Consider the following 23,719-nt stretch of genomic DNA (forward strand, 5'->3'; position numbering starts at 1 on the left):
CTTTGGGTATTATGCTCCTGTATGTATTTTGTGTTTTACTCTAATTAAATAAATATGTTTGAAATTTTGTTTAATGATCAAGTTGTTAAAGACAAAGGAATTGGAGATTTTTATTTAATATTTATATATAGCAGTTTCTGTAACTATCTTAAACTTTGTATTTTATTTTCTAAATATAATACTTGCTATGTATGCAGTGCTTTGATTTAATATAATTTGCCTCTAGGGTGCCTATATTTAAGAAGCTTTCAACTAACTCTGTAATGTCTAGTTTTCTTTTAAAATATCAATGAATGATTGTAATAGTCATTGTTAGGAAGTTTTCTGTTTTTAAAGGGATTTCAACTTAATTTTTAAATATTTTGCTTTGTATAGCAGATTTAGTTTTATTACAGTATTAAAGTGATAGTAACACAGGGATTTACAGTTTGTGGTGGAGCTGGTAGACTTACAAAAATTGGTAGTGATTCTCCATATTGTGAGTAGCAGAACATTTTGAATTTCAATTGTGAAATAAGGAGAGATTTAATAACCATGTAGCTCATGGTGACTCATGTCTTAATTCCAGCATTTTGAGAGTATGATGCAGGAGTATCTCTTGAGTTCATGTGTTTGAGACCAGTCTGGGTAATATAGTCAAACTGGTCTTTACAATTAATAGTTGGCCAGGTATAGTGGCATGTGCCTATAGTTCAAGCTAGCTTTGAGGGGTCATAGCTGGAGGTTTACTTGAAGAGTTAGAGGCTGCATTGTGCTGTGATACTGCACTCCAGCCTGTGTGGCAGAGTGAGACCCTGTCTTAAAAAAACAAAGAGAATTTCATGGGGTGGGGGGAAGCTTACTATATGTATATATAATTTTTGAGGTCTAGCCTTATGTTTCTAGTGCAAGTAGAAAATAGTGATGCAGAGAAGTAGATTTGATGTGAGATTATATCCAAGACAAGAAGGATGTCGAAATTTTCTATTTTTCATATTACTAAGGGGTGCAATCAGATATAGAACATGTAAGCAGCTGGTCATGTTTCTGTACCTCATATATCCTTGTGCTACATAAGACATACACAGTGGCCTTAGATTTACTGAATTAAAGTTGCTAAACCTTCAGGTGCGGATATTCTAAGTTAGTGGTTAACTTGGTTTTACAAAATCATTTTGACCTATATATGCTGAAAGTGGCAATTTTATACATTTTTGCAGTCATACCTTAGCGATCACCTTGAGCAGTAGAATATGAATAACCACCATATGCTTAGCATTCCAGTAATGGAACACTGGACATAAACAGGTTAAGAATTGCCCATCTTTTTTACATGAGTGTCATGAATAAAAATTCTTAACCTGCCATTCCAAGTTTTGGGTATGTATTTTTTCCATTTGTTATGATTTTGCCTTTTTAAAAAACTTTCTTAGTCTTCCAGTAAAGGAAAAGTAATTTATTATTTTATTTTTCAAGAGATCAGTTCTCACTTATTTCTCAGGCTGGAGTGCACTGCAGGGGATGATTGTAGTTTACTGCAGCCTTGAACTTCTGGGCTCAAGCCATGCTTTCTCATCAGCCTCTCAAGTGCTTAGCAGTACAGAAGCGTGCCACTACTCGTAGCCAATTTATTTTAATTTTTATTAGAGCTATGGTCTTGCGAGTTTTTAAACCTGGTCTCAAAACACCTGGTCTAAATTGATCCTCCTGTGTCAGCCTCCCATAATACTGGGATTATAGGTGTGAGCCACTGTGCTTGGCCCCAAGTAGATAATCTTTTATGACCCTATTAAATGAGAAGAGCTGGTAAAAGTTATACTTGATAGTAAAATATTTTGAATCTATTTTTTTTTGAAACTTAGTTAACATATGTTTCCAAAGAAATGACACTTGCTGAAAACCCACATTGTCTATTTCATAATATTTCTAAACTTTGAAATACATGTTATTGGTAAAGACTGTCAACTACCTCACTACTTCATTTGGAACCACTGTATATAAAAAGTAAATAAGTAAATCAGGGTTGAACAAACCATTACTCAGTCTTAAAACCACAAGGAAGATCTTGATTTTATATCTGGTCATTGTCTGCGATAAAGAACTGGATGGATTCTGCTCTAATTTAAAGTATTATTCACAATCGGTCAAATGCTACTTCACCTCAGTGTTCATCACAGAAAAATAAACAGGACGATAAACTCACCAGAAGGACTGTAAACTTTGCAGAGTGGATTTTGAAGCTTAAGGGAACTGCTTTTCATTTGGATGTGGGCTTTTTTATACTACTTAGCTTGAGCCTGAGGTTAATTGTTAATCCCATTACTACTAGCTCTCTTTAATAATGTCCTGGATAGTTTGGTTCATTTTGAATGGATCTAAATTATATCAATAGTTGCACTAACGCTTTGTGGTAATTTTTAGATAGAAGCATCTATTTGCAAGGGCCAGGTGTTTGCAGATGGGTCACAAAGAATAACTTTTTAATTTATAATCAAAAGCATAGGGAGACAAATTAAATGATAAGCTTTTGTATGGGAGAAAACATTCACAAACAACAACTAGAAGGACCAGCATTTTTTAATGGGTTCCCTTTCTTTAGCTCTATGGAGAGAGAGTATCTCAGTAAGATATCACCAGCGTTAAAATCATTACCCAGTGTATGGGCGGATGGCCAGCTGATAATTGCTTATGGGGACAGATGGTAGTTGCTTGTACCCTCTTTTCAGTTTGTGTTTTTTGTTTTGATTTTTTTTTTTAACTGCATTTTAGGTTTTGGGATACATGTGCAGAACATGCAAGATAGTTGGATAGGTACACATGTGGCAGTGTGTTTTGCTGCCTTCCTCCCCTTCACCCACGTTTGGCATTTCTCACCATGCTATCCCTCCCCAGCTCCCCCCCACCACCGCTGTCCCTCCCTTATTCCCCCCAATAGATCCCAGTGTATAGTGCTCCCTTCCCTGTGTCCATGTGGTCTCATTGTTTATCATCCACCTATGAGTGAGAATATGCGGTATTTCATTTTCTTTTCTTTTTCTTTTTTGAAATGGAGTTTCGCTCTTGTTACCCAGGCTGGAGGTGCAATGGCGCGATCACGGCTCACCGCAACCTCCGCCTCCCGGGTTCAGGCGATTCTCCTGCCTCAGCCTCCCAAGTAGCTGGGATTACAGGCACGTGCCACCATGCCCAGCTAATATTTTGTATTTTTAGTAGAGACGGGGTTTCACTATGTTGACCAGGATGGTCTCAATCTCTTGACTTCGTGATCCACCCGCTTCAGCCTCCCAAAGTGCTGGGATTATAGGTGTGAGTCACTGCGCCCGGTGCAGTATTTCATTTTCTGTTCTTGTGTCAGTTTGCTGAGAATGATGTTCTCCAGATTCATCCATGTCACTACAAAGGACACGAACTCATCATTTTTGATTGCTGCATAATATTCCATGATGTATATGTGCCACATTCTCCCTGTCCAGTCTATCATCGATGGGCATTTGGGTTGGTTCCAGGTCTTTGCTATTGTAAACAGTGCTGCAATGAACATTCGTGTGCATGTGTCTTATATTAGACCGATTTATAGTCCTTTGGATATATACCCAGTAAAGGGATTGCTGGGTCAAATGGAATTTCTATTTCTAAGGCCTGAGGAATCGCCACACTGTCTTCCACAATGGTTGAACTAATTTACACTCCCACCAGCAGTGTAAAAGTGTTCCTTTTTCTCCACATCCTCTCCAGCACCTGTTGTCTCCAGATTTTTTAATGATCGCCATTCTAACTGGCGTGAGATGGTATCTCAATGTGGTTTTGATTTGCATCTCTCTAATGACCAGTGACGATGAGGATTTTTTCATATGATTGTTGGCCTCATGTATGTCGTCTTTTGTAAAGTGTCTGTTCATATCCCTTGCCCACTTTTGAATGTGCTTATTTGTTTTTTTCTTGTCAATCTGTTTGAGTTCTTTGTAAATTCTGGATATCAGCCCTTTGTCAGATGGGTAAACTGCAAAGATTTTTTCCCATTCTGTTGGTTGCTGATTCACTCTAGTGACTGTTTCTTTTGCTGTTCAGAAGCTGTGGAGTTTGATTAGGTCCCATTTGTCTATTTTGGCTTTTGTTGCCAGTGCTTTTGGTGCTTTGGTCATGAAGCCCTCACCTACTCCTATGTCCTGAAAGTTTTTGCCTAGATTTTCTTCTAGAGTTTTTATGGTGCCAAGTCTTATGTTTAAGTCTTTAATCCATCTGCAGTTAATTTTAGTGTAAAATGTCAGGAAGGGATCCAGTTTCTGCTTTCTGCACAATGGCTAGCCAGTTTTCCCAACACCATTTATTAAATAGGGAGTCCTTTTCTTATTGCTTGTTTTTGTCAGGTTTATCCAAGATTGTATGGTTGTAGATATGTTGTGTTGACTCTGATGCCTCAGTTCTGTTCCATTGGTCTATATCTCTGTTTTGGTACCAGTACCATGCTGTTTTGATTACTGTAGCCTTGTAGCATAGTTTGATGTCCTATAGTGTGATGCCTCCCGCTGTGTTCTTTTTGCTTAGAATTGACTTGGCTATGTGGGCTCTCTTTGATTCCATATGAAGTTCAAGGTGGTGTTTTTCAGTTCTGTGAAGAAAGTCAATGGTAGCTTGATTGGGATAGCGTTGAGTCTGTAAATTACTTTGGGCAGTATGGCCATTTTCACGATATTGGTTCTTCCTAACCATGAACATGGAATATTTCTCCATCTGTTTGTGTCCTCTCTTATTTTGTTGAGCAGTGGTTTGTAGTTTTCCTTGAAGAGGTCCCTTACGTTTCTTGTAAATTGTATTCCTAGGTATTTAATTCTCTTTGTAGCAATTGTGAATGGCAGTTCATTCTTGATTTGGCTCTGTTTAAGTCTGTTATTGGTGTATAGGAATGCTTGTGATTTTTGCACATTGATTTTATATCCTGAGACTTTGCTGAAGTTGCTTATCAGTTTCAGGAGTTTTTTGGCTGAGATGAAGGGATCTGCTAGATATACTATCATGTCTTTTGCAAATAGAGACAATTTGGCTTCCTCCTTTCCTATTCGAACGCCCTTTATTTTTTTTTCTTGCCTGATTGCTGTGGCTAGAACTTCCAGTACTATATTGAATAGGAGGGGTGAGAGTGGGCATCGTTGTCTAATGCCAGATTTCAAAGGGAATGCTTCCAGTTTTTGCCCATTCTGTATGATATTTATGATATTTGCTGTCTGTTTGTCATAAATAGCTTTTATTACTTTGAGATACGTTCTATCAATACCGAGTTTATTGAGGGTTTTTAGCATAAAGCGCTGTTGAATTTTGTCGAATGCCTTCTCTGTGTCAATTGAGATAATCATGTAATTTTTGTTTATGGTTCTCTTTAAATGGCGAATTGCATTTATAGACTTGAATATGTTGAACCAGTCTTGCATCTCCGGGATGAATCCTACTTGAAAATGATGGATACGTTTCTTGATGTGCTATTACAATTGGCTTGCCAGTATTTTATTGAAGATTTTTGCATCTATGTTAATCATGGATATTGGCCTGAAGTTTTGTTTCCTTGTTGAGTCTCTGCCAGGTTTTGGTATCAGGATGATTTTGGTCTCATAAAATGATTTGGGAAGGATTTCCTCTTTTTGGATTATTTCACATAGTTTCAGAAGGAATGGTACCACCTCCTCTTTGTGTGTCTCATAGAATTTGGCTGTGAACCCATCTGTACCTGGGCTTTTTTTGTGTGGTAGGCTCTTAATTGCTGCCTCAACTTCAGACCTTGTTATTGGTCTATTCCTAGTTTCAGCTTCCTCCTGGTTTAGGCTTGGGAGGACACAGGTGTCCAGGCATTTATCAATTTCTTCTAGTTTATGTGCATAGAGTTGTTTGTAATATTCTCTGATGATGGTTTGAATTTCTGTGGAATCTGTGGTGATTTCCCTTTATCGTTTTTTATTGCATCTATTTGGTTGTTCTCTCATTTCTTTTTTTTAATCAGTCTGGCTAGTGGTCTGTTTTGTTGATCTTTTCAAAAAACCAGCTCTTGGATTTATTGATTTTTTGAAGGGTTTTTTGTGTCTCTATCTCCTTCAGTTCAGTTCTGATCTTAGTTATTTTTTGTCTTCTGCTAGGTTTTGAGTTTTATTGATCTTCCTCCCCTAGCTCTTTCAGTTTTGACGATAGGGTGTCAATTTTGGATCTCTCAACTCATATATGGGCACTTATTGCTATATATTTTCCTCTGGAGACTGCTTTAAATGTGTCCCAGAGATTCTGGTATGTTGTGTCTTCTTTCTCATTGGTTTCGAAGAACTTCTTTATTTCTGCCTTCATTTCATTGTTTATCCAGTCAACATTCAAGAGTCAGTTGTTCAGTTTCCATGAAGCTGTGCAGTTCTGTGTTAGTTTCTGAATTCTGAGTTCTAACTTGATTGCACTGTGGTCTGAGAGACTATTTGTTATGTCAGTTGTTTTGCATTTGCCGAGGAGTGCTTGACTTCCAATTTTGTGGTCAATTTTAGAGTATGTGTGGTGTGGTGCTGAGAAGATTGTATATTCTGTGGATTTGGGGTGGAGAGTTCTATAAATGTCTATCAGGTTTGATTGTTCCAGGTCTGAGTTCAAGTCCTGGATATCCTTGTTAATTTTCTGTCTTGTTGATCTATCTAATATTGACAGTGGAGTGTTAAAATCTCCCACTATTATTGTGTGGGAGTCTAAGTCTCTTTGTAAGTCATTAAGAACTTGCCTTATATATCTGGGTGCTCCTGTATTGGGTCCATATATATTTAGGATCATTGGCTCTTCTTGTTGTATGGATGCTTTTACTATTATGTAATGTCTTTCTTTGTCTCTTTTGATCTTTGTTGCTTTAAAGTCTATTTTATCAGAGATGAGAATTGCAGCTCCTGTTTTTTTGCTCTCCATTTGCTTGGTCAATCTTCCTCCATCCCTTTATTTTGAGGCTTTGTGTATCCTTACCTGTGAGATGGGTTTCCTGGATGCAGCACACTGATGGGTTTTGGCTTTTTATTCAATTTGCCAGTCTTTGTCTTTTGATTGGTGCATTTTTCCCATTTACATTTAGGGTTAATATCGTTATGTGTGAATTTGATACTGCCATTTTGATGCTAGCTGCCTGTTTTGCCCGTTAGTTGATGCAGATTTCTCATTTTGTTGATGCTCTTTAGCATTTAGTGTGTTTTTTGAATGGCTAGTACTGGTTGCTTCTTTCTATGTGTAGTGCCTGTTTCAGGAGCTCTTGTAAAGCAGGCCTGGTGGTGACAGAATCTCTGAGTACTTGCTTATTAGCAAAGGATTTTATTTTTCCTTAACTTATGAAGCTCAGTTTGGCTGGATTCGAAATTCTTGGTTGAAAGTTCTTTTTTTTAAGGATGTTGAGTATTGGCCATCACTGTCTTCTGGCTTGTAGGATTTCTGCCGAGAGATCTACTGTGAGTCTGATGGGCTTCCCTTTGTGGGTGACCTGACCTTTCTTTCTGGCTGTCCTTAGCATTTTCTTCTTCATTTCAACCCTGTTGAATCTGACGATTATGTGCCTTGGGGTTGCTCTTCCTGCGGAATATCTTTATGGTGTTCTCTGTATTTCCTGGATTTGAACATTGGCCTGCATTGCTAGCTTGGGGAAATATTTTTGGATAATATCCTGAAGGGTATTTTCCAGCTTGGATTCATTCTCTTCATCACATTCAGTTACACCTATCAAATGTAGATTAGGTCTCTTCACATAGTCCCATATTTCTTGGAGACTTTGTTCCTTCCTTTTTACGCTTTTTTCTCTAATCTTGGTTTTTTGTTTTATTTCATTGAGTTCATCTTCGACCTCCGATATCCTTTCTTCTGCTTGGTCAATTCGGCTGTTGATACTTGTGCATGCTTTGCAAAGTTCTCATATTGTGTTTTCAGCTCCTTCAATTCACTCATATTCCTCTCTAAGTTGTCCATTCTTGTTACCATTTCCTCAAATCTTTTTTTAAGGTTCTTAGTTTCTTTACATTGATTTAGAACATGTTCTTTTAGCTCACGGAAGTTTTTCATTACCCACCTTCTGAAGTCTGATTCTGGCATTTAATCACACTCATCCTCCGTCCAGCTTTGTTTTCTTGCAGGCGAGGAGTTTTCGTCCTTTGTAGGAGGGGAGGTGTTCTGGTTTCGGGTGTTCTTCTCCTTTTTGCAGTGGTTTCTTCACATCTTTGTGGATTTATCCACCTGTTGTCTGAGTGGTTGCTGATTTTTTGATTGGGTGTCTGAGTGGATGTCCAGATTGTATATAATGTATTATTTCTCTTTTTTAGTTTACCTTCTAACCATCTGGCCCCACTGCTGTAGGACTGCAGCGGTCCACTTCAGACCCTGTTTGCCTGGGGACCTCCTGTAGCAGCTGCAGAAACGTGAGGGATGCTACCAGTTTCTTCTTCTACCATCTTTGTCCCTGAATAATGCCTGCAAAATGTCAGTCTGATCAGTCCTTTGTAAGGTGGCTCTTTGGATGTACGGGGGTCAGGAAGATGCTTGAGGAGAATGTCTGTATTTTATAGGAGCTTTAGTGCTGAGCTGTGAGCTTTGTTGTTCATTCAGGGCTGCTAGGCAGGAACTTTTAAGTCTACTGTAGCAGAATTCATAAAGCCCCTTTTTCTTTCTCAGGTGCTCTGTCCTGGGGAGTTAGGGCTCAATTTATGAGTATTCATTGCACTGTCCTACCCTGCAAGGGGGCAGTCTACTCACTGCTTGCCTGCAGTGGCTATTCTGAGCTGCTGTGGGCTCCGCCCTGCTGCCGTGGGCTCTGCCCTGTTATTGTGGGCTCCACCCTGCTGCTGTGTGTAATTCCCTGTAGTCCTGTTTATATGGGTGTCCTTGCCTGTGTAATGGCGGATTCTCTCTATTGTTTCGGGTTGTCCCGGCAATGGCGGGTTGCCTCGGCAATGGCAGGTTCCATCAGCCATGGCAGTGTAGCTCCATAGGGGTTGAGTGCCTCGGTAATGGCGGACGCCCCTCCCCGCTTCGAGCTGCACCATCCTGGGTTCCGTTATGCTTGCCCTGAGCATTTCCAGTTGCTGTTTTGTTTTTGTGGGGGTGGGACCTGCCAATCCTGATCACCTGGCTCCCTGCCTCAGAGCCCCCCCCCTTTTTTTTTTTTTAAGTTGAGTGGTTGTCTCTCTTCCAGGTGTTCCAGTCGCTTGCTGCAAGGGTGCGGGGATCTGTGTGATTTCCCATGCAGCGACCCATTGCACCAGCTCAAACCATGTTGCTGCCTGGCAATCTCTTGGGCTGGCTTTCTGTTTAAGTCTTGCTTAATCAGATGAATGTGCTAATCTGCCTTCCAGAATCTCCAATTGCTGGTTTAACAGGGAAACGAAACCAGTGTATTTTGTATGGAGTGTCGCTGTGCTGTGGCCTCAGCCCAAACAGCCGCACCGGCCCAAACTGCTGCGCGGTCAGTAGGTCTCTTACACCTGGGAATCTCCTAGTCTGTGGACGGTAAAGATTCATATGGAATTGCAGCGTCCACTCACCGTCTGCGGATTGACTGGGAGCTGTAATCCTGAGTTGGTCCTACAGTGCCATTTTCCTAAGTCCCCCTTGAAACTATTCTTGATGCTAACATTAAACTTGCCTCATGTAGTAGTCTGTTCTCACTGCTAATAAAGACTTCCCCAGTACTGGATAATTTATAAAGGAAAGGGGTTTAATTGACCTGGAATTCAGTATAACTGGACAGGCCTTAGAAACTTAAAATCGTGGCAGAAGGGGAGGCAATGCATCCTTCTTTACATGATGACAAGAATGAGAAGTGCTGAACAAAGGGGGAAAAAAATCTCTTATAAAGCCTTCTCATCTTGTGAGAACTCACTCGATATCCTGAAAATAGCATGACGGTAACTGCTCCCATGATTAAATTATTAATACCTCCCACTGGTCTCTCCTATTGCATATGGAAATTATGAGAATCACAATTCAAAGTGAGATTTTGGTGGGAGCACATACTACCTGATATGGAGAAAGTAATTTTAAATGTCTTCTACCTGTTCATATTATTCGTAGAGTTCAAATTATTCAAATAATCTCAAATTTATTGAAATCTTTAAGGAAAGAAATGTAGATAAAATAGTCTAATTTTAAAATATTCAAATATTAAAACTTTAAGTTCAGTTCTTACTGAAGCATTATTATATTTGAATGATTAAAAATTAGACTAGTTATTTGTGTGGTGGATGGCAGTAGAATAGCGTGAGGACATGAAGTCTAAACTAGTATAGTCCTCTCAGAAGTGGAAAAATGGATAGTGTGCTTTCATATGGTGACTCCATGTCAATGGATATATTCAGTGGGATTCTTTATCTCAGTGATACCTTACTTAGTAATACAAGAATGTACTCCTAATTAAAAAAATTTTTGTTACAATTATTTAATATACTATATAGGCTGCAATGTAAAATGTAGTATTCTGTGAGTACATATATAGATTATTTTCATTTTCCTAATTTTTAACTAGTAAATGAAAGACTTTGTCAGCTGGATTTTCTTATATCGTTTTATTATCTTCTGTTCACCCGATACTTAGATTTTCTAAAATTTGCTGAGTTTTCCTTTTTCTTAATCTTTCAATAGCCAATTAAATAGGTTTGTAGCTTCTTGAATAACATATGGTTTATCCTTACTGTGTTTTTATGATGAGTTACATTAATTGCTAAAATCAATGTAAATACCTAATAAAATACCAAAAAAAATATTGAGAAGAAATAAAAGTAGTAAAAGCTACTACCACTCCAAATTCAGTTAATACATTCAAAGACTACCATACCATGATCAAGAGGGAATTATCTTTAGGATGCAATGATCATTCAAACATTGATAAACTAATCAGTGTGATTTACTACATAAACATAAGGAAAGACAAAGAGGATTATATGATTATCTCACTAGCTAGAAAAAAGGATTTGACAAAAACGCAAAATTTTCTCATGATAAAAATTCTCAATAAATTAGATAAGGAATGTATCTTATCATAATTAAGGCCCTATAACCCAGACCTACACTTAACATTGTACTCAACTGGAAATGAAAAACTTTTTTATTAAGATCAGAAAAAAGACAAGGATGCCCACTTTTACCACTCCTGTTCAACATGTAATAGAAGTCCTAGCCAGGGGAGTTAGACATGATAAAGAAGTAGAAAAATTCTTATTGAGAAGAAAAAGGAAAAAAATGCCTTGGATTGCAGAAGTCATGATCTTGTAGATTTAGAAAAACCTTAATTAACACCTTCAGCAAAAATTAATACACCTTTAAGAAGAAAACCCCAAATTATTAAAGCTCCAGGATACAAAATTAATACACAAATATCATAGCATTTGTATATGTTAATAATGAATTATCTGCAAAAGAAATTGAAAGATCTGTAGCCTGAAATATGCTAAACATCACTGAAGGAAATTGACAAGAACAAAATAAATTGCAAGATCTCCATGTTCATGGATTGGAAGAATCAGTGTTTATCATAATGTATATACTACATTAAGTGATGTGTAGACACTGTCCCCCTTTTTGTATTTTGTGCAAATTCCAATGACATTTGCACAAAAATTTTTACAACAGTTATTTGTATCTCTATGCAATTGCCATTGGAATTTACACAGAGTTACAAATAACTGTTGTAAAAATTTTTGTGGAATCAAAAGACACCCTGAGGAGCTCAAGGAATCTTGGGCAAGCTAAACAAGACAGGGCCATTGTTTATAAAGCAATAGTAATGAAAATAGTAAGATACTGATTGGTAGGTAAAAAGACACATAGACTAATGGTACTTTATAGAAAGAAAGCCTGGAAGAAAACTCCACATACATAGGGTCAGCTGGTATTTGACAAAGTTTCCAAGAAAATACTGTGGAAAAGTATAGTCTTTTCTGTAATTTTTTTTGGGAAAACTGGATATCCACATTTATAATAATGGAATTAGATTTTTATCTTACACCACACACAAAAAGCAACTCAAAATAGATTGAGGAATTTATAAACATAAGACTTCAAATCATAATGAAAGAAAGCAGGGAAAGCCACATGACATTGATCTCAGCAGTGATTTTGTTGGATATGGCAGTAAAGACATGGATAATAAAAGTACAAATAGGTGGATTGCATCACATTGAAAAGCTTGTGTACAGCAAAGAAAGCAGTCAACAAAGTTAAAAGCATCTTGGTAGTTTGGAACATAGTATTTGCAAACCATAAATTCCAATAAGGGTTAATACCCCAAATATCTCCAAATCCCATGCTAGTCAGTAACCAAAAAGTAACCTAAAAATAAAAGTGGGCAAAAGGATGTGGATAGACATTTTTCCACAGAAAGTGTACTAATTTTCAACAGGTATATGACACATTGCTTAATAGAACTAATCCGGGAAATCCACTGTGAAATATCACCACACATCCTAGGATAGCTGTATTAGTCTGTTTTTATACTGCTAATAAAGACATACCTGAGACTGGGTAATTAATTTAGCAAGGAAAGAGGTTTAATTGACTCACAGTTCTGCATGGCTGTGGAGACCTCAGAAAACTTAGAATCATGATAAAAGGTGACGGAAAGAAAGACACCTTCTTCACAAGGTGGCAGAAAGGATAATTGTCAAAGAGAGGGGGAAGAGCTCCTAATAAAACCATTAGGTCTTGGGAGAATTCACAGTCACAAGAACAAAGTGGAGGAAATCACCTCCAGGCATCTGGTCTCTCCCTTGACACATGAGTATTAGTGGGGATTACAATTTAACATGAGATTTGGTTGGGGGCACAAAGCCTAACAAAATCAGCAGATGTTATAAAAAGGTTAAAAATAAAGAAAAGGCGATGAATCATACAATTCTGGTGGGAGACGTAAATTGGTAAGGCCATTATGAAAACAGATGAAAGTTACCAAAAAAATGAAAAATATAACTACCATGTAACCAGCCATTCACTTCATATATATATTGGAAGGAAACAACATCAGCATCTATCTGCAGTTCATAATAATTGCAGGATTATTTACAGTAGCCAAGAGGTAGAAACAAACTACATGGCCATTGGCAGATGAATAAAGAAAATGTGGGGAGAGTGTATGTATCTAGATATATGCATGATGGAATGTTATTTGATTTTTAATGCATGTTGTAAATGTTTAAAAGATGTATAAAATAAGTTTCTACAAATGCTGTTTGCATGTAATATATACAGTAACATCTCTAAATAAACATACTGGTTTCCTTTTTGGCTTTTTTTTTTTTGAGAAGATAAAATGGAGCATTTCATCATCTGCTGTTAGTTTTTTTGGTGTTGTTTTTACATATTTTTAACATGTAAATCTCCTTAATCCTCCTTTTTTTAAGTTTTCTATTTAGCAGCTGCCTAAATGAATCTAGAAGTTGAATACTTGAAAGATTAAATGAATATTTCTCACAAGTGAAGAAGAGCAAAAATGTTAAAAGCAATGTTGGAGAAGTTGGCTACAGACGTGTTAAGAGCATATGTTTTACAATGATTACATAAAAATATAAAAAGAAGTTTAGAAATGTAGAAGGTTTTTCCTAGCAGAATATAAATAATGAAATTTTATCCCAGAAGTAGGAAACTTGAATGCCTAAGTTGCTGCTCCAGAATTCTTTTTTTTTTTTTTGAGACAGAGTTTTACTCTTGTTGCCCAGGCTGGAGGGCAGTGGTACAATCTCAGCTCACTGCAACCTCTGCCTCCCAGGTTCAAGTGATTTCTCTTGCCTCAGCCTCCTGAGTATCTGGCATTACAGGCAACTGCCACCACACCTGGCTAATTTTTTTATTTTTAGCAGAGAAGGAGTTTCACCTCATTGGGCAGGCTAGTCTCAAACTCCTGACCTCAGGTGATCCACCCACCTCAGCTTCCCAAAGAACTGCGATTACAAGTTTGGGCCAGCGCAACTAGCCAGAAATTAAAATTTAATATAAAAAAAATTTAAAAAGAAAACCACAGGGATGTTCTGACTAGTCTTTCAGATTTAGAAACTATTTTTAACATTTATCAAGTTGTTATAATGCTGCATAATTTTGGATATATGTATACAGAATGAAAAGACAAGGTCTGTGAGTTCTTTATCCCTCTGTCTATATTTATTTACAAAGTAGTCACTATCTTTGTTAATAGTTATTTGAATATCATTGTACCAAAATATTTGAGTTGTTTAGGTAAATTCACATATGGATTTCTATTTTGTTTTTCTTTATTTTATTAAAATTGTAGCCTGTGAGCATATGCTCTTAGACTCTGTTTTTGTTTTGTTTTTATTTACTTATGTCTTGGAAGTTACTATTAGTACAAGTAGAACTGTATTGTATAATGTCAGTGATTTACTTTGGCCAATTGAATAATTGTGAAAAAATAGAATTACTGTGAATACTTCTTCAATTAAGGCATTTTAAACAAAATGAAATGTTTATTTATTTGTTTATTTTTTGACTGACTGTTGCTCTGGCTTTGAGGCTGGAGGGCAGTGGCATGATCTCAGCTTACTGCAACCTCCATCTCCCAGTGATTCTCCTGCCTCAGCCTACTAAGTACCTGGAATTATAGGCACATGCACCATTCTAAGCTGAGTTTTGTATTTTTGTATTTAGAAATTGCCTAAATGAATCCAGAAGTTGAATCCCTGCAAAGATTAAGTGGGCATTTCCTCAAAGGCTTTTGCCATGTTGGCCAGACCTGTATTGAACTACTGACCTCAAGTGATCTGCCCACCTTGGCCTCCCAAAGTGCTCGGATTACAGGCATGAAGCACCACTCTCAGCCTATTTTATTCTTAAAGTAAAAATAATTTAGAGTTGGTTTTAGTACCAAAAATACCAGGCAGTTTTTATTTATATAGACAGACACAAAAATTTCATGTAAAGGGTCAGCCACATCCAGTTTTTATATAAAAGACCGTGCAGTCTTATTCTATGAATTTAAGTACAACTGAACATAAAGATATTATAACTATGTTTGAATGGGATACAAATAAAATAAAGACTCAGAAATTAATAACAGAACTTTGTAAAAAGTAGGCCTTATTTTTCTTCCCCCGGTGAATAAAAACACACAGAATATTCAAAAATTTCATCAAGAAAAAGAAGTTACATGTATATACAAAATAAGAAGTGGCAGAGGTGAAACAATCATTATTAGACAAATTAAAATATCTCACAAAGACTCTTCTGGAGATCTCTCTGTGGAACATAGCTAAAGATGCAGAAGAATTGACAGGCTTAGTGGTTCACACCTGTAAGTCCTGTGCTTTGAGAGGCTAAGGTCAGAGGATCCCTTGTGGCCAGGGGTATAAGACCAGCTTAAGTAACATGGCAAGACTCTGTATTTACAAAAAGTTGGAAAAAAAATCTAGATGCAGTGGCTCATGTCTGTAACCTCAGTACTTTGGAGGCTGAGAGAATTCCTTGAGGTTAAAAGTTCAAGATCAGACTAGGCAACACAGCAAAAAGTCTAAAAATTACCCAGTTATGTTGGTGCACACCTCTCTCCTAGATATTGAAGAGGCTGATGTGGGAATATTGTTTGAGCCCAGGAGTTGGAGATTACAGTGAACTGTGATCATGCCCTGCAGTCTTGAAGACAGAACAGGACAAAAAAATTGGCCAGTGTTCTAGGGCAATACATACTACAACATATCTCTTAATGTAAACTTTAATATCAGTTTTTATCCATAAAATGTAATAAGTTGTTAGAATTGAGTCTTCTCATCCAGGAATACTTCTCTATTTCTTCTTTGGTATTTTCATCAAAGTTTTTGTTACTGTTATTTTCCTCATGTAAATCTTGTACATGTTTGCTAGGTTTATACGTACTTCATTTTGGAGTGTAATGTAAAGACTATTGTTTTTAATTCCAAATTCCGCTAGTTCATTGCTGGTATATAAGAAACAGTTGACTGGGCACAGTGGCTCACGCCTGTAATCCTAGAACTTTGGGAGGCCAAGGCATGTGGATCACCTGAGGTCAGAAGTTTGAGACCAGCCTGGCCAACATGGTGAAATCCTCTTCTTTACTAAAAATAGAAAAAATGCCATGCGTGAAGCTGCTTGTCTGTAATCCCAGCTACTCCAGAGGCTGAGGCTGGAGAATCACTTGAACCTGGGATGCAGAGGTTGCGGTGAGCTGAAATTGCGCCATTACACCCAATCTGGGTAACAAAATCAAAACTTGGTCTCAAAAAGAAAAAGAAAAAGGAACTGTTTTCCGTCTTTGTTTTAGTCTTTAGATCCTGCAATTGTGAGTCAATTGCATTAGTTCCAAGAGGTTTTATTGGTCACTTCCTTCAGATGGTCTACATAGATTATATTGTCCATGGAGAGGGCAGTTTTATTTTTTCCCTCCCAATCTGTAAACATTTTATTGTGTGTTCTTGTCTTATTGAATAAGCCAGGACTTTAAGTGCAATGTTTAAAGCAGTGGTGAGAGGAGACATCCTTACCTTGTAAGTGACAGAGGGAAAGGTCTGAATGTTTCACTAATTTTAGCTGTAGATTTTCTGTAGATAGGATTTTTGAAGTTGAGAAGGTTTCCCTCTAATACAAGTTTCTGAGTTTTTAAAAAATTCATCAGTGGGTGTTTGACTTTTGTCGTATGCTTTCTCTGTATCTATTGATATCATCATTTTTTATTATTATTAATATTATTGATATCTCACTCTGTCACCCAGGCTGTGGTATAGTGATGCAATCTGAGCTCACTGCAGCTTCTACCTCCTAGTCTCAAGCAGTCCTCCCACATCAGCCTCCATAGTTGTGTCACCTTACCTGGCTAACTGTTGTATTTTTCACAGAGTCTGGGTTTCACTGTGTTACCCAAGGTGGTTTTGAACTCCTAAGCTCAAGCCATATGCCTACCTTACCCTCCCAAAGTTCTGGGATTGCATTCATGATGCTTGTGCCCTGCTGTCATGTGATTTGTTTTTAAAGCCCTTTGATTTAATGGGTTACATTAATTGATTTTCAATTAAACTGTCTCTGCATGTCTAGGGTAAATCCCACCTTGGTGCATTGTAAAATAGGTTGTGGTATTTCATTTGCTAATATATTGCTGAACATTTTTGCATCATGTTTTTTAAATTTTGTTTTTTAATTGTACTTTAGGTTCTGGGGTAGATGTGCAAATCATTCTTTAACACCCATCTGTGAGTGAGAACATATGATGTTTGATTTTCTGTTCTTGTGTCAGTTTGCTGAGAATGATGGTTTCCAGATTCATCCACGTCCCTGCAAAGGACACAAACTTTGTTTTTTTTTGTGGCTGCATAGTATTTCATGGCGTCTTTGTGCCACGTTTTCCTCGTCCAGTCTATCCCTGATGGACATTTGGGTTGGTTCCAGGTCTTTGCTATTTTTTTTTTTTTTTTTTTTTTGGTGGGGGGGAGGAAGGCAGGAAGGAAGGGAATAAGGACGGTAGGGAGGAAGGAAGGGATGAAGGAAGGAAGGAAGGGAGGAAACGGGGAGGGAGGGAGGGAGGGCGGGAGGGAGGGAAGGGAAGAAAGGAAATCAAGCAATGAAAGAGACATTGCCGACCTGGATCTAGAGGTTTACAAGTTGATTTCTTTTTTTTTGAGAGAAGAAAAGAAAAAAAAAAATAAATAAGTAAAGGAGAGGAAGAAAGAGGAAGAGAAAGAGGGAGAGTAAATGGAAATATTGCTTTATTTTGAAAAAAATTGGGTATTAATAATGGCCTATCAATGTTTCATTTAAACTAATGGGTGGGTGTGATGTGGTATTGACAAGAATGTGTATTTTGTGTATTTGAAGTGGAGAGCTCTTTAAATATTTATTAAGTTTACTTGTTCTGGATCTGAGTTCGAGTCCTTGATATCCTTATTAACTTTCTGTCTCATTGAATCTAAGTCTCCTATCTGGGTGTTAGGATCGTTAGCACTTGTTGTTGCATTGATCCTTTTACCACTATATCTTTGTTGCTTTAAAATCTATTTTATCCGATACAAGAATTGCAACTCCTGCTTTTTATTTATTTATTATTTATTTTTGCTCTCCATTTGGTTGGTAAATCTTTCTCCATCCCTTTGTTTTGAGTCTTTGTGTATCCTTGCATGTGAAACAGGTCTGGATGTAACATGCCGTTGGATTTTGGCTGTGTCTTTTGCTTGGGAATTCAGTCAATTTAAATTTAGGGTTACTGCCATTTGATGTTGACTGGCTGTTTTATCCATTTGTTGGTGTAAATTCTTCTTTATGTTGGTGCTCTTTACTTTTTGGTGTATTTTTAGAAAGGCTAATACTGATTGTTTCTTTCTGTGTGTAATGCTTCTTTCAGAAGCTCTTGTAAAGCAGGCCTGGTGGTAATAAAATCTCTGAGTTCTTGCTTGTTCATAAAAGATTTTATTTTTCCTTCAGTTGTGAAGCTTAGTTTGGCTGGATATGAAATTCTGGGCTGAAGGTTCTGTTCTTTGAGGATGTTGAATATTGGCCCCCACTCTCTTCTGGCCTGTAGAGTTTCTGCTGAGAGATCTGCTGTAAGTCTGATAGGCTTGCCTTTGTGGGTAATCTGACCTTTCTCTCTGGCTGCCCTTAGTATCCTCTCCTTCGTTTCAACCCTGGTGAATCTAACGATTATGTGCCTTGGGGTTGCTCTTCTTGAGGAATATCTTTGTGGTGTTCTCTGTATTACCTGGGGTTGAATGCTGACCTGCTTTGCTAGTTTAGGAAAATTTTCCTGAATAATATCCTGGAGGGTATTTTCCAGCTTGGATTCATTCTCTCCGTCGCATTCAGGTACACCTATAAAACGTAAATTTGGTCTTTTCACATAGTCCCACATTTCTTGGAGACTTTGCTCATTCCTTTTTATCCTTTTTTCTCTAATCTTTTCTTCACGTTTTATTTAATTAAGTTGGACTTTGACCTCTGATATCCCTTCTTCTGCTTGAACAATTCGAGTGTTTAAACCTCTGCATACTTCTCGGAGTTCCTGTATTGTATTCTTCAGTTCCATTAATTCACTCATACTCCGCTCTAAGTTGTCTATTCTCAATAGGATTTCATCACACCTTTTTTCAAAGTTCCTAGTTTCTTTACGTTGGGCTACAACATGTTCTTTTAACTCACCGAAGTTTGTTATTATCGATTCCTTGAAGAGTGATTCTGTCATCAGGAGGCGCTCGTTCTCCATCAAGCCTTGTTCCATTGTTGATGTGGAACTGTGATCATCTTTAGAGGGAGAGGCGTTCTGACTTTGAGTATTCTCAGCTTTTTTACGCTGGTTTCTTCCCGTCATTGTAAATTTATCCTCCTGTCGTCTTTGAAATTACCAACTTTCAGATTAGGTCTCTTGAGTGGACGTCCAGGTTGTTAGTTCCCAGGGCCAGAGCAGCGGCGTTAAAACTGATGGTGCTTTTCTGCCCAGGATTCTCCTGTCGGGCTTCCTTCTTGTGTCGGTAGTAGGCGACTCTGCCTTCCTGGGGCTCCAAACCTCGGTCAGAAGGGGAACCGGTCCCATTTACTCTGCGCCGAGCGCTGCCGCGTCTAGGTGCCAGCGGAACCGCTGCGCCGACCACAAGAGTCGCGCTGGCGACTCGTGTGTTTCCACCACTGGGGGATCTTCTGCTCCGTGAGCGACCAGACTTTGTCTGAAAGTGTGGCGTCCTCTAGTTCTCCGCGCGTTCCCTGAGAGCTGCAATCCCGGGATGTTAGCGATCGGCCATCTTGGATCGTTCTCGGGTCTTTGCTATTGTAAACAGTGCCGCAGTGAACATATGTGTGCATGTGTCTTTATAATAGAATTATTAATAATCCTTTGGATATATACTGAGTAATGGGATTGTTGGGCCAAATGGAATTTCTTTTTCTAGGTCCTTGAGGGATTGCCACACTATCTTCCACAATGGCTGAACTAATTTACACTCCCACTAACAGTGTAGTAGTGCTCTTATTTTTACAAATTCTCTCCAGCTTCTGTTGTCTCCAGATTTTATAATGATCACCCTTCTAACTGGTGTGATTCAGTATCTCAGTGTGGTTTTGATTTGCATTTCTCTAATGACCAGTGATGATGAGCATTTTTTCATATGTTTGTTGGCCTCATGTATGTCTTCTTTTGGAAAGTATCTGTTCATGTACTTCACACACTTTTGAATGAGTTTGTTTGTTTTTTTTTTTTCTTGTAAATCTGTTTTAGTTCTTTGTAGATTCTGGATAATCTATTTGTAGCCCTTTGTCAGATGGGTGGGTTGGAAAAACTTTTTCCATCCTGTTGCATCATATTTATAAGAGATTTGAATTGTAGTTTTTTTACTTGGAATTTCTTTTTGGTTTTGGTTTTATAGTAGTACTGGCCACGTAAAATTCATTAGCAAGTATTGTTTCTTTGTCTTTAAGAGGTTGTAGAGAATTGTAGTTTTTTTTTACCTAAATGTTGATAGAATTCACCAGTGAACTTATCTAGGCTTGGTGCCTTTTTTTTTTTTTTTTAGAATATTATTATGGCATTGAATTTTCTTTTTACTAGATATCTACTTACTGAGATTATGTATTTTTATGTGAGTTTTGGCAAATTGCCATTCAAGGAGTTGGTTCGTTTCTTCTACAATTTTCTGTTACATTCTTTTATTATCCTTTCAGTAGCTATGTTTCTCCTTTCATTTCTGATGTGAGTTACTGGTGTCTTCTTTCTTTTTCTGTTAGCCTGCAATATAGGGGCTTGTTGATGTATGTATCTTTTCACAGAACTAATTTGATTTCCTTGACTTGTTTTCTGTTGAATTCCTGTTTTCAGTTTGATTGCATTCTGTTATAATTTTTATTATTTAAACTTTTCATTTTTAAATTTAATTTGATTTTTTTCTAATTTGTTAAGTTGTATGCTTAAGTGATTGATTTTCAGCATATCTCCCATTTTCTTTTGAGATGGAGTCTCACTCTTGCCCAGGCTGTAGTACAGTGGCGTGATCTCAGTTCACTACAACCTCCACCTCCCAGGCTCCAGCCATCCTCTTGCCTCAGCGGATTACAGACACCTGCCACCATACCTGGCTAAGTTTTGCATTTTTAGTAGAGACAGGGTTTTGCCATGTTGGTCAGGCTGGTCTAAAACCCCTGATCTCAAGTGATCTGCCCATCCTGGTGTCCCAAAGTGCTGGGATTATAGGCATAGGCCAATATCCTCTGTTTTGATACATGCATTCAGTTCTGGTAATATCCCTGTAAGCACTGCTTTTACCCCATTACACAAATTTTTATAAGTCATGTTTCTATTTTCATTTAATTCAGAATATTTTTTATTTTCTTGAGAAGTCTTTTTACTTATCCTGTCATAGAAGTGTGCTATTTAATCTTCATCTATTTTGAAATTTAATTTCAGTCCTTTTATTTTTATTGAATTCTAGTTTAAATCTGTTGATTTGTAAGTTAAAGCTGTCCTGCACACGTTGTATGATTTCTTATTCTTTGAAATTTGTTAAGATATGTTTTATGTTGCAGAATGTGTTGTGACTTTGTGAATGCTTTATGTGAATTTAAGAAGTATATATATTCTCCTGCTGCTGCAGGCTCCACTTCCAAACCAAATGTAGGTTGAAAATGCAATGCTTGTGAGATGGAAACTCAGGATACAGAGAGCTAGCTCTTTATATACCCTGGTTACACAGGGAATTTGTGGGTCTTGAGTATGTGTGTATTTTGGTATCTTCTGGGATTGTAGAACCAATCCCCTGTGAATAACAAGGAATGAGTATATATTCACTTGGTGATGATGTTGTTGATTTTCACTGTTTCTATATTTTTATTGCTTGCTTGCTGATTGTTCTGCTTCTAATAAATAGATATCAAATTCTCCTACTCACTTATTGATTTCATCCATTTTTCCTTGGTGTTCTACTAATTTTTGCCTTATATATGTATTGTTGGGTGCATAAATGTTAAGGATTATTATTTCTTCTTTGCAAATGGACCCCTTTGTTACTGTGTAATGCTACTGTTTATCCCAGAAGACTTGGCTTTACTTGAAGTCTTCTGTGTTTTGTTTTTTAAATCATTATTACAGTTAGCATATTTTATGTTTTCATATCATTTACTTTTAATATTTCTTAAAAATATTGTAAGTGGGCTTTTTATATATAGACAAGTCTTGTTTCTTGATTCTGCTGTTAATTTTTTTAATTATTAGGAAGAATACACTCTAAAATAACAATTAGTATAGTATAGTAAATATATAAGTCAGTAACACGATCATTTATTATGATTACCAAGTGTATTATACAGTTCTGCACTTCTACAAAACTGGCAGTGCAGTAATTTTATTTACATCGACATCACCACAAACACAAATAATCCATAGCACTAAGACTTTAACATAGCTGTGATGCCACTAGGGTTAAGAATTTTTCAGGTTCATTATAACCTTATGGGACCACTGTCATATATGCAATCTGTGATTTACTGAAAAGTTGTTAGGTGGAATGTGACTTTAATTGGATTATTATCTGCTGATTTTGTTTGTCGCTATATTTCTGTTTCTGTTTTGTCTCTGACTTGTTTCCACCTTTTGTGGTTTTAATTGAGCATTATATAATATTCCATTTTACTCCTGTTATACCGTCACTGTCCCCACCCCTGCCTTGCTTCCCCCTCCTCTCCTCACCCCCAACCCGGCCAAAGGAGTTTCACTGTTGTACTAGTGGAGTACAATGGCGAGATCTCAGCTCATGCAACCTCTGACTCCCAGGTTAAGGCGATTCTCTTGCCTCAGCATTCCAAGTAGCTGGGATTAAGATGTACACCACTATGGTGGCTAATTTTTGCATTTTTATTAGTGATGGCGTTTCACCATGTTGGTCAGGCTGGCCTTGAATTCCTCACGTCAGGTGATCTACCTGCCCCGGCCTCCCCTAGTGCAGGGATTACAAGCATGAGTCACCACACCTGGCATGTCACTTATTCTTAATTGTGCACTAATACAAGTCCACTATAAAGTAGCACTATTCCCCTTTACCCTTTTATTCATCATGAGAGTACTCAGAAAAATAAAATAATCCTACTTCTATTTCACTTTCCTTGCATGATTGTTGTTATTCATCTCACATTGTTTTAAGTGAACCATTATTTGTTAGATGAAATAAGAGTTTTTCTGTATTTACATTACCTCCACTTACTCCTTTTATATTGATCTTTTCTTTATGCTTGACTTTTTGATTATTTTCAATTTCCTTCTCTTTAAGAATTTGTTTTAACATTCATTGAAAAGCAGGTATATTGACATCAACTCCTTTTATTTTTCTAAGAAGTTCCTTTTGTGTTCTTCATTTTGGAAAGACATTTTATCAAGTTATAAAATCCCTGATTGTTAGAGGTTTTTTGTTTTGTTTCTATTTCTCTTGTAAATACTAGACACATTTCACTCCCTTCTTGCTTTCATGGTGCTCAAGGAGAAGCCATAGGTAATACTTACCTTTGCTGTCTAATGTTCTTTTCCTGCTAGCTTCCTTCAGTATTTTTCTTTATCTTGATTTCATATAGTCTGAAAATGATATATGTATGTATAAATGTATGGGCATTTATTCTGCCAAGTGTTTTGTGAGCTTCCAGTTTGTGGTTTGGTGTCTGCGATTAATTTGTAGATAGTCTCATTTTTGTTTTAGATATTTCAGTTGTTTTGTTTTCTGTAATTCCCATTATGAGTAATTTACACTTTTTTTCATTTTCTCACCATTTTTGTTTTTTTTTTACTTTCCATTTC

At 37.3% G+C, this 23,719-nt stretch overlaps 1 protein-coding gene across 7 annotated transcripts in view; it reads left to right on the forward strand.

Moving 5' to 3' along the window:
• The window catches only part of LOC118150929 (histone demethylase UTY), a 213,369-nt gene that overhangs the window by 75,747 nt on the left and 113,903 nt on the right, over positions 1-23,719 (forward strand). The gene's annotated exons all lie outside the window — the stretch shown is intronic.

This window comes from Callithrix jacchus, chromosome Y (assembly GCF_049354715.1).
Source record: "Callithrix jacchus isolate 240 chromosome Y, calJac240_pri, whole genome shotgun sequence".
In the NCBI taxonomy this organism is placed as follows: Eukaryota; Metazoa; Chordata; class Mammalia; order Primates; family Cebidae; genus Callithrix; species Callithrix jacchus.